This window comes from Anomaloglossus baeobatrachus, chromosome 2, assembly GCF_048569485.1.
Source record: "Anomaloglossus baeobatrachus isolate aAnoBae1 chromosome 2, aAnoBae1.hap1, whole genome shotgun sequence".
NCBI lineage: Eukaryota > Metazoa > Chordata > Amphibia > Anura > Aromobatidae > Anomaloglossus > Anomaloglossus baeobatrachus.
Genome location: NC_134354.1, coordinates 86224071 through 86238314, shown reverse-complemented (window position 1 = coordinate 86238314; position 14244 = coordinate 86224071). Strand labels below are relative to the sequence as shown.

General features: G+C 48.8%; 1 protein-coding gene across 5 annotated transcripts in view; it reads left to right on the top strand.

The window, feature by feature from the left end:
* Positions 1-14244, top strand: part of LOC142290977 (NACHT, LRR and PYD domains-containing protein 12-like) — a 1131354-nt gene that overhangs the window by 66396 nt on the left and 1050714 nt on the right. The window contains exon 1 of one of the 5 annotated variants that reach the window (XM_075335135.1): positions 9082-9178. The exons of the other annotated variants lie outside the window; for them this stretch is intronic. The gene's annotated coding sequence lies outside the window, so the exon portion shown is untranslated. Of the gene's footprint in view, positions 1-9081; positions 9179-14244 lie in introns of those variants that run through there. 5 annotated transcript variants of the gene reach the window in all.

Below are 14244 nucleotides of genomic sequence, written 5' to 3'. Positions count from 1 at the left end.
ACACCATTCTAAGTCTGAACTGGGTGCAAAAACCTAAAAAAACATCACTATGGGGAGATAAGGTATGCACACCAGTGACTATGTAAGGGGAATACATGAAATAGCAGAAACTGCTGTGTGAATACGGACTTGAAAAATCCAATAGCTATATGCAAGAGTGAAAATGTGAAAAATGGAATCTGCATTACTGCCATGAACATATGAATCAAGAGAAATTTAGCTACTGAATTGATCAATGCAATACAGCCCCAACACTACGCCAAAGTATTTCTCTACGTTGGGGTCCCTAGCTTGTGTGTGTCCTCTCATGCAGTTAAAAAACTTACCGTGTATGGGAAGCGCAGACCCAGGCTATTTATGCGTATGATATGGATTGGCAATAGGTGTGGTTGGGGAGGGTTCACAAACGAAAAACTACTAACACATAAGGAATAACGTTTGGAACACCATTCTAAGGCCCCACTCACACTTGCGCTATTTTGACGCAAACGGAATCCGTCACTACTGTATTACAGTTCATTTATTTACAGTGGAAGCGTGACATCGTGTGGACACATGCGGGTAGTGCATGAGTCATGCTGTCGCTCTTCCACTGTAAATAAATGAACTGTAAACATTAGTGACGGAGTCCGTTTGCGTTGAAACAACGCAGATGTGAAACCAGCCTTAGTCTGAACTGGGTGCCAATTGCCAATCCATATCATACGCATAAATAGCCTGGGTCTCAGCTTCCCATACACGGTAAGTTTTTTTAACTGCATGAGAGGACACACACAAGCTAGGGACCCCAACGTAGAGAAATACTTTGGCGTAGTGTTGGGGCTCTATTGCATTGATCAATTCAGTAGCTAAATTTCTCTTGATTCATATGTTCATGGCAGTAATGCAGATTCCATTTTTCACATTTTCACTCTTGCATATAGCTATTGGATTTTTCAAGTCAGTATTCACACAGCAGTTTCTGCTATTTCATGTATTCCCCTTACATAGTCACTGGTGTGCATACCTTATCTCCCCATAGTGCTGCAGCCTGCAGACCACAGCTGGCAGCCTCACCTTGGCTGGTAATCCAAAACTGAGGGCACCCCACGCTGTTATTTTAAATGAAATAAATAATTAAAAAAAAAAAAACACGTAGGGTCCCCCCAAAATTGGATCACCAGCCAAGGTAAAGCAGACAGCTGGGGTATGATATTCTCAGACTAGGGAGGTCCATGGTTATTGGACTCTCCCCAGCCTAAAAATAGCAGGCCGCAGCCGCCCCAGAAGTGGCGCATCCATTAGATGTGCCAATCCTGGTGCTTCGCCCCAGCTCATCCCGTGCCCTGGTGCGGTGGCCAACGGGGTAATATATGGGGTTAATACCAGATGTATAATGTCACCTGGCACCAAACCCTGGGGTTGGTGAGGTCAGGCGTCTATCAGATGCCCGACATCACCAACCCAGTCACTAATAAAAAAAAATAGACGACAAACACATTTTTATTTGAAAAAACACTCCCCAATACATTCCCTCTTTAACCAATTTATTAGAAAGAAAAACAAATCCAGGTCTGGTGTAATCCAAGGGGTTGCCATGACGATCCACACTGTCCCAGTCAATGAAGAGCAGGATGTTCCCCATTGGCTGGGAGAGCAATGCAGTGACCTGAGCTAACATCAATGGGTCAGCCCAGGTCACTGCAGGGGATGACAAGTGCTGCTGTCAGCGAGGTACATTACCTGCGCTGATCTCCTGCACTGCTGACAGCACCTGTCACTGAGTTCAATGACCGCTGCCTTCACAGCCAAGTATCGCGAGCGGCCCGTGACGTCACCGCTAGTCAGTCTCGGGTTGGAAGCGAGAGAAGGTGATGTGACAAGCGGCGGCCATGGAGGACAGTGACAGCGCTGAGGTCGGGACTTCATCACCGCAGGTAAGCCGAGCGGGTCCATGTGTGCAGAGTGCAGGTGGGCGGAGCCATGTGTGCTGGCGGCGGAGTGCAAAGTGGGTGGCGCTGAGGACGTCAGTGTCGTGGACTGCTTGGCTGGGGACAGGTGAGTGTGTGTGTGTGTGTGTGTGTGTTTGTGTGTGTACGTGTACATGCCGCGTGCAGGAGGGGGCGGAGTGAGCTGAGCGGGGAAGTGTGGGCTTCCTGCACGTAATTAGGATAAACATCGGGTTACTAACCAAAGTGCTTTGCTTGGATACCCGATGTTTATCTTGGTTACCAGCTTCTGGCAGGCTGCCAGCGATGGCTCCTGCACACTGTAGCTGTAAAAAGCCCTGCTTTTTGCTGCTATAACCGTTCTCGAACGTATCTAGAACTATCGAGCTTTAGCAAAAAGCTCAAGTTCTAGTTCGATCTAGAACAGCCCCCAAAATCACTCGAGCCGCGAACTGGAGAACCTCTAACCGCGAACTGCGCTCAAATCTAGTGATGATGTGAGGGCCAGGGAGGACTGGTATGCCCAGGAGGTGGATTCACTGGACCGAGCACCCTACCTGGAGGGCAGGGTACACGGTAGCTGGAGCACTAACGTGGCAGGAACGGGTGCAGGTATCAGGAAGCAAAGGCAGGACCAGGTCACTAAGGTCACAGCGTACTTTAAGGCAGTAATAGGAAACAGGAACAAAGACCTGAGCACTTAGCTCACAAGATAAGGCATAGAAACACAAGCAATGATCAGGCGCCACCCACATGGAGAGACCAGTCTTATATACTCAGCACAGCCTCAGGTCATTTCCTGTTGCAGCAGTGCTGGGGCTATAAGACCAGGTGAGTGGGCGCGGCCCGGTCCTATACAGAACAATAATCAGAATCAGACTCCTGAGACCAGGAACAGGACTCAGGGGAGCATGAGCGGGAATGGCAGGCGTGACCGGTGGACGCATGGACTGGACCAGTGAGGAAGGAGCGGTGGTACACTGGCGAGGCTGGATCAGTGAGTACAGAGCAGTGGCGTGACGCAGGTGTGACTGGCTCAGTGGTTACGGAGCGGTGCCTGGATGGTGAGACCGGCTCAGTAGGTAAGGAGCGCTGCTGGGACACCGGGAGCGTGACAGATGACTACTGGCTTGCCACACTATTAGATCCCCGGTACAAGTCCAAATTTTGTGACATAACTCCAGCCATAGAAAGGGACGCACGTATGCAGGAGTATCAGCAGAAGCTGTTACTCGATCTTAGCTCGGCTTTTCCACCAAACAACCGTGCAGGTGCAGGGAGTGAATCTCCCAGTTGTAACTTGACAAACATGGGACGGTCTCGTCATCTTCAACAGTCTACCCGTACCAGTAGGACCGTATCTGGTGCTGGTAACAGCAATTTTATGGAATCTTTTCATAATTTTTTTAGACCGTCCTTTGCAAGGCCACCAGAGACAACAAGTCTGACACATAGTCAACGGCTGGAGAGGATGATACAGGAGTATCTCCAAATGAACATCGATGCCATGACTTTGCAAATGGAGCCTTGCTCATTTTGGGCTTCAAATCTTGAAAAATGGCCAGAGCTATCCAGTTACGCCTTGGAGATTTTGTCGTGTCCAGCTGCCAGCGTTGTCTCTGAATGTGTCTTCAGTGCTGCTGGGTGTGTGCTGACAGATAAGCGCACGCGTCTGTCCAGTGACAATGTGGACAGACTAATGTTCATCAAAATGAACAAGTCATGGATCCACCAGGAATTTACAACCCCTGTGTCATCCTGGGGAGAGTAAATGCTTGTGGATTTGGAATGTGCTTGATGCAAATCAAAACATCCTGTTTGCAACTGAGGCACAACTGCTGCCACTGAAGGGGTGGGTGTGTGTGTGGCCCAATTTTTGGAAAAAAAAGGGAGACTCCGCTTGGAGTAACCCTTGCTTACATTGTTTTTAAAAATGATCCAAGATGCACAGCGCTGGGATCAGGAAAGACTTTGCTACCTACCCCGGTGTCATCCTGGGGGCGGTTAAGAATGGCGTATTTTTGAATGTGCTTGATGCAAATCTAGCTGTGAAGTGTACAACTGGGGCACAACTGCTGCCACTGAAGGGGTGGGTGTGTGTGTGGCCCAATTTTTGGAAAAATGGGAGACTCCGCATGGAGTAACCCTTGCTTGCTGTGTTTTTTAAAAGGAGTCAAGATGAACAAGTCATGGTTCAGCAAAGACTTTGCTACCTACCCTGGTGTCATCCTGGGGACGGTTAATTATGGCGTATTTTTGAATGTGCTTAATGCAAATCTACCTGTGAAGTGTACAACTGGGGCACAAGTGCTGCCACTGAAGGGGTGGGTGTGTGTGTGGCCAAATTTTTGGAAAAAAGGAGTCACCTTGCGGTGTTTTACATGATTTTAGAAGGGCGTGCCATGCCTATATCTGTGTCTCCTCCTCTTTTTCCTTGTCCAGCTCTTTTGTTTTCGCATGAGTATATGTCCTTGTCACTTTCCCATGTGTTTGTGTTGTGTGTTGTTTGTCACCTTTTGGACACCTTTTGAGGGTGTTTTCTAGGTGTTTTTATGTGTTTGTGATTGCCTGCCATTGTTTCCTATGCGGTTCGAGTTCGGTTCGTCGAACGTTCGCCGAACTGAACTCGAACGAGACCTCCGTTCGACTAACCGAACTCGAGCCGAACCACGGCCGGTTCGCTCATCTCTAATGAACACCAAATTTAAAGGGAATTTGTCACCAGATTTTTTTCTACCCCATCTGGGAGCAGCATAATGTAGATACAGAGAATCTAATTCCAGCTGTGTAACAGTTACTTTAATTGTTGCTGCAGTTTTCATAAAATCTTTGTTTTATCTTCTGCAGATCCACCAGTTCTCTGAATGTTGAGCTCTGTATAACCCCGCCCACACCACTGATTGGCTGCTTTTTGTTTACAATGTGTATAGGCAGAAACCTGCCAATCAGTGGTGGGGACGGGGTTATACCAAGCTGATGAATATGAAAGACTGCATCACAGCAGGATTACTAGTCTTCAAGTGATAATCGTCTGGTGATAAAACTAATTTTATCAAAATGACAGCAAGCAGCCCAGTAAATGAGACCATTGCAATCAGGGTCTCTGTCTCTACATTTTGCTGCTCTCAGATTAAGTAGCAAAAACCTAGTGATAGATTCCCTTTAAATGAGATCTTTAGTTTACCTTTCTCAAAACCTTCTCTCCATAAAATGTATTACCACTTAAGGCCTGCGACACACATCAGTGCCGCCGATACGTGTTTGCCATTTTTTACACGTACCGGTGGCACGGAGACACGTACAGCAATGCTACCCTATTGTAGCAGGCACACACGTAAAACCACACGGAACGTGTGTCCGTGTGCGTTTGTACGTGTGTTTTTCTAAACGCTGACATGTCAGTGTTTTCTCCGGCAGCACGGGTGTCACACGGCCCGCACCCGTACTACACTAGTGTAGTGTGGATGCGGTCCCGTGTGACACGCGCCGGAGAAAACACACGTGTCAGTGAAATTAAAAAAAACCATTTACTCACCTTCTCCAGCCCTCCTGTCTCTGCCGCTGCTGCCTCTTGCTGCCGACCGCCGCTCATTATTCTCATTGAATATTCACTTCATTGCCTGGCAGCAGCAGCAGCGGGGAGACGGGAGGGCTGGAGACCGAGGATCAACACCACGAACAGCAGGAAGGACCAGGTGAGTATGTAAATTACCGGTTCTACGTGTGCTATCGCGGATAGCATGCGGAGAACACACATGGCCCGCACGTACCAGAGACACGTACTTACCTGCACGCAACACACAGGGGAAATACGTGTCTCTCGGCACGTGCGTGATTTTCACGTCAGTGTGGCAGGCCTAAAAGTGTCTTTGTGGGTTCAGCTTATAATGCCACCTATTCCAACTCCTCCTATTCCAACTGGTAGATGAAATGGCACAATTTGTATTCCTGCAGATTCATATTGAGGTAAATGCAGCTCTATCTCCATATAAGGCTATGTGCGTGTCGCGGGCGGGGAGGAGGGTGTCAGCACACCGCGCTCACCCCTTCTGCTCGGGTCCGGCAGCTGCTCCTGGTGGCTCGAGCTGTGGGCCGGATCCCGGGGTTTCTCGAGCGACACTCCTCGCCCGTGAGTGAAAGGGGGTTTGTTGGGTGTGGGGATTGTTATAGTTCGTGACGCCACCCACGGTTGTGGTGATTGCACCACCGCTGCTCAGTATGGGGGTCCCGGGGATGGTGATGTGGAGCAGCCAGGTGTTGTGTTGCCCCTCCGTGGGTAGGGGTTGGTGATCCCGGGGCCCAGTGATGAGATGTAAAGTGTAGGGCCCGGTGGGCGCAGGGACGCGGGGGCAGCGCTGTGCCTTGCGGCACTGTGGTACTCACTCAGCCTGAGACGTGGACACAGTTTGTACGGTAAACCAAACGGCTGGTAGGACGGTCCCACAGACGGCTGCACCTGCACTCCCGGTAGGTGACGGTGATGTCCCTCTTCCTTGCACCTATGGTTGACTTGTGGTAGCGGTGGATTCCCTCCGGTTACCCGCTCCCCGGCTGCAATCTGGGCCGGAGGAGCTCTACACTTTGCCCGCAGGCGCTGGCCCTGAGAAACTGGTGCCGTGGCGGTGGCGGTGTCTCTCCGGTTCAGGTTGGGCTGTTGCCTTCAATCGGGACTTGGTTGTTGGGGGATCTACGTCCCCGTCACTGACGGATTTGGCAAATCTGGCGACTCCTAGCCTTGCCGGGGTCCGAGAGGCCCCTGCCCTGGTGCTGACTGTCCTTCGGAACACTGCTCCAGACCACCGGGCACACAGCCAACGGGGTCCTTCCAGGAACTTCCAAACGGTCCCCCTCCAGACAGTCACCGCCGTCGCTGACCTTGCTGATCTGGCCCTACACAAAGCTGGACCCTTCAGGCTTTCTTTCTTCACTGTCACTTTTCTTGCTTTCCTCCTTTTCCACTTCTCTACTTTCACTTTCACTTTCTTAACTCCTCTGCTTAGCTCAACTTCACTCTTGCCCTGCCTGGGCTCAACTGCCTGGTTTCTTCCTGCCTCCAGAGTTGTGAGCTCCTCGGTGGGCGGAGCCAACCGCCTGGCCCACCCCCTGGTGTGCATCATCAGACTCCTGGAGGAAGGCAACAAGGATTTGTAGGTTAGCTGTGATGTGCCTACCTGGAGTGTGGGGTGTAGTGGTGTGTGACCTGTGTCCCCTGGCTTGCCCAGGGCGACACATGCGCACTTACCGGATTTTGCTGCGGATTTGCTGCTTATTTCGCTGCAGAAGATGTTCATAACATCTCTGCAGTGAATCACCAGCAAATCCTATGGAGAAAAAAAATCCTGTGCGCACTGGGCGGAATTTGACAGCTGCATGTTTTGCTGCGGGAATCCCGCAGCAAAAACAAGTGCATGTCACTTCTTTTCCGCACATCGCTGCGGGATTTCACTCCATTGACTCCAATGTTAATCATGAAATCCCGCAGGGAATAACGCAGGCAGCAAATTCTGTGCGGTTCACTGCGTTTTCCTGCGTTATTCCCTGCGGTATTTCGCAGTTTACCTCCGGTAATGTGCATCGCTTGTCTGCGGTTTTGCAGGGAAGTGATGTCATTACAGGAAGAGGAAGCCGTGCAGAGTAAACACACACACAGACATCACAGACACAGACACATAGAACACACATAGAAAGAAAACGGAAATATAGAAAACAAAGAACGTGGGCTCCGTTGCATATTTACCTTCCAGCCGAGGTAAGCACACAGCGGCGGCCCGGTATTCTCAGGCTGGGGAGGGAGAGGGGCAGAGTTAATGTCCCCTGCCTCACTCCCCCTCCGGCAGCCGAGAATATCAGCCGCAGCTGCCCCGGGACTGTCGCATGCATTATGCGGCAGCACCGGCATGTCCTCGGCTCTTCTTGCCACCGTGTAGCAGTGGTGGCAAGGTAATACAAGGGGTTAATGATGGTGGGGGACCACCGCCATTAACTCCAGGCTTGATCATGGCAGCGTCTATGAGACAGCTGACATGATCAACCCGTAAGTAAAGTGAAAAAAACACAGACACCAAAAAATCCTTTATTTTAAATAAAACAAACAAGCCTCGTTCACCATTTTATTAACCCCTCCCGCACCAAAGCTCCGGCGTAATCCACAGGTCCGACGTCCTGCGCTGCTTCCATCCAGCCGCGACTAACACACAGCGCTGAATGAAAGCAGCAGACAGCAGAGGTAATTACCGGTCATTTCCCACGGCCGGTAATGTGAACTCACTGCCGACCGTGGGAAATGCAGCGATCTGTCCTCTATCTATCCCTCTATCTATCCCTCTATCTATCATTGAATGCAATAAAGCACATCCCAACCCGCACGCGGCAAAACCGTGGCAATACCGCGAATAATACCGCGGTAAAACTGCAGCAAACCGCGGCAAACCGCATGCGGTTTTCGGGTGCGGTTTCCCGCGTTTTTTTACCGCGGGTGCGGTAATCTTTGAGAGCATGCGGAATTTTCACAAGAAAATTCCATTTCCCAGTGCGCACATAGCCTTAAGATAAACAATTATGTTAGAGCGAGGAGGGAAATCACGAGACTTAGGCTACTTTCACACATCCGGCTTGAGCTGTGCGGCTCAATCCGGCTGTGCAAGCTATGCAACGGATGCGGTGAAAACACCACATCCTTTGCATAAGTTTTTCCTTTGCGGCCCGTCCGGTTTTTGCCGCTTGCGGCATGCTACTGAGCATGCGCAGTGGCAAAAACCGCATGCGGCGGCCGGATGCGGTTATTGCCTCATCGCGCCGCATCCGGCCGCCATAGGTATGCATTGAAAAATGCGCCGCATCGGCCGAATGCGGCGCAATGCGGTTTTTTTTGCCGCACGAAAAAACGTGCCAGGCAACGTTCCATCCGGCCGCCGCATCGGCTAAATCTGCCGCATGCGGCAAAAACCGGACGGAACGCAAGGCCATGCGGCACAATGCGGCACTAATTAAAGTCTATGCAGGAAAATCGCAACCGGCAGCAAAAAAAAACGGTTGCGATTTTCCTGCAAAGTGCCGGAGTGTGCCGCACAGGAAAAAACGGAGGTGTGAAAGCAGCCTTAGGAGAATAGTGTAAGGGGGGCAGGAAACAGAGGAAGAACCGAGGACCGTTACAGGGCTGAAGTCACAAAAGTGAAACTAACTTGTTCCAGATCCTCCCTCTCTTTGCTGTCTGCTTTTTACAAGATCGTCACACTGTGCTCGGCTTTCGGGTAAGACATTCAGAGTTCTATTTTACCAGATATATAGGTATGTGTGCCTACTGGAGGACACAGAGGGAGGAGGGCCCTGTGCAAGAGCACTAAATGGGCCATTTGTGGTCCGATGGCTCATAATAATGCACAACTCCACATGCTTTGGAGGTGGAAATGTTCCCCTACCTCCTGGGCCCCTGTGCCAGTGCACAAATTATATGTCTGCTCTTGAGACACGTCTGTGCAAAACACTAACGTTTTGCACGGTCTGTGGTGTAGGTGCGTATGTCCGTGTGTTTTACGAGAGCGGTCGAACCCTCTTGAGACTCTACCCCAGCTCCCTCCTCCATTCCTCGAACATTCCACAATCCCACCACCCAGTCTTGGAAAATCTCCTGCGTATGTGATACACAGGCTGCATACAAATATATTAGAGGCTGCTGCTGGCGTTATACCCCATAGAGGCCGCTGCTGGCTGTATACTCAATAAAAATATAAGAAAAGGAGCGCACCACACTTGGGGAAATAATAACAAAAGGGGTGCTACAAGTACAACACAAGAAAAACTATGTCGCAAAGAGAAAAAGACATTGCACATGTAAGAGCACAACCCAAAATATGGAAATAGGACACCTTTTATTGAACAATGTTAAAAACAGTTTAAAAACAAGGCTGCACAGCCAGCGACCAAAATCCCCATGTTATAATAAACATAAAGTGCATAAATACAGCCAATAGTACAGCAGCTGAACCCTCAGTCCAAGAAGTTAGTGCACAGGACAATTATCACAATAGTATATTCCTGTGGAAATGAGGGCAGAGAGCATGCTCACCTGAAGGATTCCCAGTTAGCTCAATACAGGATATATAATCACAACACAGGATATAGTCCTGACAATGTATAGTACATACACAATAGCAATAAAAATAAATACTGATAGTCACCAAAGAGGCTGGGAAAAGAGGGAGGTAAATTCAGGACCCTGTCCAGGGGCTATACCACCGGAAAGCTTGTTGTAAAGGGGCTCCACATAAATTACACTACTTCAATAAAGGTGTCCTATTTCCATATTTTGGGTTGTGCTCTTACATGTGCAATGTCTTTTTCTCTTTGCGACATAGTATACTCAATAAAGGCTGCTGCTGGTTGTATACACAACAGAGGTTCTGTTAGCTGTATAATTAATAGAGGCTGTTGTTGGCTATATACTCAATAGAGGCTACTGCTGGCTGTATACTCAGTAAAGGCTGCTGCTGGCTGTACACTCAATAGAGGCTGCTGCTGCCATTATACTCATTAGTGGCTGCTGCTGGCTGTATACTCAATAGAGGCTGCTGTTGGCTGTATAATCAATAAAAGCTGCTGCTGGCTGTATACACAATAGAGGCTGCTGTTGGCTGTATAATCAATAAAAGCTGCTGCTGGCTGTATACACAATAGAGGCTGCTGTTGGCTGTATACTCAATAAAGGCTGCTGCTGGCTGTACACTCAATAGAGGCTGCTGTTGGCTGTATAATCAATAAAAGCTGCTGCTGGCTGTATACTCAATATAGGCTGCTGCTAGTTGTATTCTCAATAAAGGCTGCTGCTAGTTGTGTACACAATAGAGGCTGCTGCTGATGGTATACTCAATAGAGGCTGCTGCTAGTTATATACTTCATAGAGGCAGCTGCTGGCTGTATACTCAATAGAGGCTGCTGCTGGCTGTATACTCATTAGAGGCTGCTGCTGGCTGTATACTCATTAGAGGCTGCTGCTGGCTATATACTCAATAGAGACAGCTGCTTGGTGTATACACAATAGAGGCTGTATACACAATAGAGGCTGCGGGTTTATATATTGTATTCATAGCACCATACTGTACACATACTGTAGATCCACACTATATACAGACACTGTAATACAGGATATAGTGTGGACCTGTATATTCAGTATGGTGCTGTGTATGAGTTGGGAACAGGAAGACAGACACACACAGATCATACTCACCATTCTGGCGTGGTCGGCGGGTATTGGAGGATCCTCTTCTTCCGGTGAGTTCCTTTTTACACTGCGTACACAGGACCGTGGTGTAAACTATTGGCACCCTGGTCTGGCCTAACGGGACATTGTGACCGGGCACTTGATGACTTTGCGGGACTCTCTTTATGGAGTGGCGCTTTGAGCAATCAGGATGCGACTGGGCCCCTGATAGCTATCGCTGATTCCCCTGATGAACCCCAATAATTAGTAGGGAGAAAAAAAGGTTAGGAAGAATAGATTGTCCTAAACGATACAATACTGGGGCTTGCCCTTAACAGGAACCCGGTTATGGGAACGTATACCCAGAAATGTGAATCCGATCATTGATACGATTAACTTGACTTTATCGCTTTATGTCTAATAATACAGGGCTATACATATCAACATTTATATTGCTCACCTGAGTGACGAGTTCTCATTAGGAAGAGCTATAATTAATATACTTGACATATTCCCATTCTGGTGTCAATGTTATGTGTACCAAGTTTACTTGCACTAGCACTTTTTTGGAGGTCGGTGGTGGGTATCTTATGAGGTAGTGAGGGATAACAAGGGACAGCCATCATGAAATGGGGGCACGACACATTTAGGGTGCTTAAAGCCCCAGTTAGGTAGGACTGAATATCTATCTTCATTCCACAACTGCACATTAGTCCCAGACCACAGATCCCAATACCTCCTACCTAGTCTGTATTGATCATACATCACACACACACACACACACACACACACACACACACACACACACACACACACACACACACTTTGTGTAATTGTTTTGAGTGTTTAATTGTGATCTTGTTTTAATTAATTAATAAAAGTAAATTTTTATGGATGTACTGTATATGGTTTGGTCTACTAATTAAGGACATCCTACTCTACCCTGGTTGGTCTTTTACACTGTGCATGGCAGCCTATTTAGCATAAGCGCAGTACATACTTCAAAGAAAAAAGGGAGGTCTGCAGCGGTGGTAATTGCAGTGGGGCCTGAAGAGTTAGAGGGCGGGGCCCGGGGAGGTGGAGTAGGCCAGAGTTGGGCGGAGTGGAGACCTGTGAAGAGGTGAGGGGCGGGGCCCTAATATTAAGCGCAATTACCCCGAGCCCCCCTCTTCACTGGGAAGTGCAGGAGGAAGGGCCCCTGTTCTGTTCTACCGCAGGACCCGAGCACACCCCTCCGGAGGCTACCAGTTGCCGGCAGTTTGGTTTACTATCTGGACTCTGTTTGACTTTATTCAAAACTGTGAGTACACCAGCACCATCCAGTCCAACCTTGCCGAATACACCCTGCCGCAAAATCTCCCCTGCGCTGGGACCCTGGGACACCACCTCCCTTACCCGTAGAGGGGATACTATCCAGCTGCCCCGCTCCAGCACCCCATACAAAGGCAGCGGCGGTGTCACCAAAATCACCGCAACCCACGGGTGGCGTCACTGACAAAATCTCCCCCATATAGACTTCCCACCCCTTTTCATTTGCGGGCGACGGAGCGCTGCCCAGACCCGGGTCTAGCTGCCACTCGAGCCACAGCAACCACCCGTATCCGAGCGTCTCGAGCAGCCCCCTGCTGAGATCTGTCCCCCGCCCGCAACATAACTGTATGACACAAAACACACACATATACCATACATACATGGCGTATATATCTATTATAGACTCACATTAGATGCTATATATAGTCTTCATTACACAGTATTCAATTATCTATAAGTGGTGAGGAACATGTTACAACTCTTTCTGTACATTGTGGATGTGAGCAGTGGCGTAACTAGAGTTTGATGGGCCCCGGTGCAAAGTTCAGACCTGGGCCTCCACTCCACATACACCGACACTCGGGTTACAGGATAATGATGCTGACACTTGGCTCTTACCCACAGCACCCAGATTTCCCATGATCCCTCTATCAGCACCCAGCTTTCCTATGTTCTGATATCCATCTTGTCCTCGGCAACCAGCTTCCCCATGCTCTGCTATACATCTTTCCCTCAGCACCCAGCTTTCCCATATCAGAGCATGGGAAAGCTGGATGCTGAGAGATGTACAGCAGAGCATGGAAAGCTGGGTGCTGAGGGAAAGAGCCTTTTTCCCTCAGCACAAAACGTTCCCATCCCCTGATTGTATCTTTGTCCCCCCTTGTATATAGTTCTCCAAATACAATAATGGCCCCACATAGCCTTCCAAATAGTATAAAGGGTCCAACATAACCCTTCATATATTAGAATACACTTCCATAGTCCTTCATTATAATGCATTTCCCATAGTTCTCCATGCATTATAATTCACCCCATAGTACTCAATATTTAATACTGCACCACATAGTCCTCCATATATTATAATGCACCCCCATAATCCTCCATGTATAAAGTAGCCCTTCAATTATCATCATGAATTTCTCATAGTCCTCCATGTATTATAATTCACCCCATAGTTCTCCATGTATTATAATTCACCCCATAGTTCTCCATATATTATACTGCACCACATAGTCCCCAATGTTTTATAATACACCCCCATAGTCCATGTATAAGGTAGGCTCCATAGTCCTCCATATATTATAATGTAGCCCCCATAGTCCTATATGTATTATAACGCAACCCCATAAAACTTCATATTGTATTATGCAGCCCCATACTCCTCCATGCATAATGCACCCCTATATTCCATGTATAAGGTGTCCTTCATTTTGTATTATGCAGCCCCCCCACTCCTCCATGTATAATATAGCAGCCAGCCTCTCCAGGCCTCCATGTATAATATAGCAGCCAGCCTCTCCAGGCCTCCATGTATAATATAGCAGCCAGCCTCTCCAGGCCTCCATCTATAATAATACAGCCAGCCTCGCCAGTCCTCCATGTATAATAATGCATCCAGCTTCCCCAGGTCTCCATGTATAGTAATACAGCCAGCCTCCCCAGGCCTCCATGTATAATATAGCAGCCAGCCTTTCCAGGCCCCCATGTATAATGTAGCAGCCAGCCTCTCCGGGCCGCCTCCATGTATAATATAGCAGCCAGCATCTCAAGGTATAATATAGTGAAACGCCCGCGCTGAGGCCTGCAGGA